Source organism: Gossypium arboreum, chromosome 13 (assembly GCF_025698485.1).
Source record: "Gossypium arboreum isolate Shixiya-1 chromosome 13, ASM2569848v2, whole genome shotgun sequence".
Classification (NCBI taxonomy): domain Eukaryota; kingdom Viridiplantae; phylum Streptophyta; class Magnoliopsida; order Malvales; family Malvaceae; genus Gossypium; species Gossypium arboreum.
Genome location: NC_069082.1, coordinates 117,856,772 through 117,859,966, shown reverse-complemented (window position 1 = coordinate 117,859,966; position 3,195 = coordinate 117,856,772).

Sequence of the window (3,195 nt, the reverse complement as noted above, 5' to 3'; positions counted from 1 at the left end):
AAAAATCATATCTCGAGTTTAAAAACTCAGAAACTGATTCCGTAAATTTTCCCTGAATTTAGACTCATATATCCATCCATGGATTTATTTCTAGAATTTTTGGTCGGGCAAATTAGTACAGTTTATTAGTTAAAGTCACCCATGTTACAGGGGTCGACTACACTGACCTTCGTGCGTTACAACTTGAATATCTCTCTGTACAGAGCTTTAATACTGGTGCCGTTTATTTCTAATGAAACTAGACTCAAAATGGAATCTGAAAATATAAGGCATGACTTCTAATTCTTTCTGGATAATTTATAGTAAATTTTCAAAGTCGCGACAGGGGACCCAGAAACCGTTCTGGCCCTATCTCACGAGAACTTTAATATCTCTCAGTATACTATTCATATGATCGTTTCGTTACTTTCATATGAAAATAGACTCGTCAAGGTTCAATCGCATAATTTATTCATTATTTAACACCATTCCTACAAATTTTGGTGATTTTTCACATCCACGTTACTGCAGCTGGAAGCCTCTGTTTTTAAGGTAGGCTTTACCTATATTGTAGTTCCCATGGACCAACTATAGTCTAGTCATACTTAGGTCCACATATGATCATATTTAGCCATTCCAATGGCTGATCATGTGACCAACTCTCTCATTCCAAACCATAATCACATCATGAAACCAAATATAATTACAAACCACATATGGTCAAATTCCATACTCCACTTTTATAAACCATTTTCGCATGGCCGCACACATATACATCACAAAGTACTTAAAAACAACCGAGGGTAGTCCTATACATGCCATATCCAAAACTCAACTAAAGGAGTACCAAAAAGGGCTTTGATAGTGTGGTTGACTTCAACTTCTATGATCCCGAATCCGATTGCTACCGAGCAAAATCTATAAACAGAGAAACAAAGAAACGGAGTAAGCAATTTATACTTAGTAAGTTTCGAGCCATAATATACACCCAACCAAAGCATAGCATTCAAGTAGCTAAACAATAATTCATATGCACAATTTCTCAAAGACATGCTTACTTCACAATCCCAACTCTTATATTCATACACTAATAACGGCTTAGTCAAGGCCGATAACTCATTTATCATCGGAGCGAATACGCACATACACTTACTCATAGTGTGCAAAGCACACACGAAACGTACCTTGTTGTTGGGAATTTCACAAGCGTATTAACTGAAAATTTTTACAGCAAGTTCAAAGTTCTCAAATCACATACCTTTGGAGTTTATCCGGATATAGCTACTCGTTCAAACGCCGGGACATAGCCGGTTATGGTAACCCGCACAAATGCCTTCGGGACTTAACCGGATATCACAACTCGCACAATTGCCTTGGGCTTAGCCCGGATATCATAACTCGCACAATTGCCTTCGGGCTTAGCCCGGATATCATAACTCGCACAATTGCCTTCGGGCTTAGCCCAGATATCACAACTCGCACAATTGCCTTTGGGCTTAGCCCGGATATCACAATTCGCACATTCATACACATCTTTGTTTCAATTTCATAACAAACGTTTATGCACAATTTACTTAATCAAGAATATCATTTCGGCTCAATGGCCACATACAAGGGCACAATTTCGATTGCTTATTACTTCATTCAATCGAATCAAAATCTAAGTTTTCGATACTCGAAAACTTACCTCGGACGTGGTCGAACGATTTCGACGGCTATTCAACGACTTTTTCCTTCCCCTTATCGGATTTAGCTCCCTTTTGCTCTTGAGCTTAATTTAGCAAATAAATTGGTTTTATCATTTGAGCACCGAAAGAGGAATTCAAGATGCCTAGCCAATATATATATATACTCATTAGGCATCAAAGTCGCATATGTACAAAATCATGAATCGAACTCAACACATTAGTTAATATTCCTCTTAGCCGAATTTTCTAAGCCAAGAATAGGCATCAATATGCTTGCCTCTAACCGAATGCATGCACACCAATTTCCCCTCATGTGGCCGAATATGCATGTCCATGTTGAGGCCAATTATGCACTTAATACCACACAAAAACAGCATGCATTTTACTAACTAACACATTACATATTGTAGCTCAATACACATCTCTCATGTACTTCATAACCGAAACATCATCACAAGCAAATATATACCTTGAAATAGTATATATGTCATGCCAATACATCATGTGCAAACATATATACATATATATATGCTAGAGCCGAATCTCAAGTTGCTCATAACCATCCAAAACACAAATTTTTACCAATCATATAACAAGCATAAATCATGCTCATGAATGCACCATGGCGAATACATCACAACCATACCCCTTTCAACTTGGTCATGGTTAAACAAAGAATTTAATGTCTTACTCAAGAATGCTAAAAGAAATTTTCAAGAGTAGTCAATCCATCATTGCATGCATCATCAACAAGCTTCACATTTAGCATGCAATGGCTTTAACACAATATCAACCTTGGCCAAATACCATTTCCATGGCATAACAAGGATTTGAACCATGGCTAACATGAACATCAAGTTAGCAACTAAAACATGCATGAATCTCATGACACAACCTCATACATACCTTAATCTTGATGCAAGTTTAGCCAAATCTCCTTCTAGATCTCTTCTAAACAAAGAAAATGAAGCAAAAATCTCTTCTTCCTCTTAGAGATTTCGCCAAAGGAAGGAGGAAAAAGATGAACAAATTTTTTGTTTTCTTTCTTACCTACACGGCAATGGGGAATACTACACTCACACACACATTTTTTTGTTTCTCTTCCCACATCTTAATTATTAATCATTTCTCCCATCATCCATTAACAAAACATGTTTCAACATGTTTTCTTTGCCCATAAACCATGTCATGGCCGCCACTAAGCTTCTTTTGGGGAAATTTGACATGCAAATCCTTTATTTTTGCATGCATGATCAACTAGTCATCACACATCTTCCCATCATACTTTCAAAGTTTACTACTAGGTCCTTTCTAGTGAAATTTACCTTTTTAACTCTAAATCAAAACATCAAAAATGTCACACATGAATACACACATATTATAGGCATCAAAATGAATTTTAAATTATTTTTATGCCTCAGTTTTGTGGTCCCGAAACCACTTCCCGACTAGGGTCAATTTTGGGCTGTCACAAGGACTCAAGAGATACCTCCAGGGAAGGATTAATGCACCAATGGTGAAGGACAAA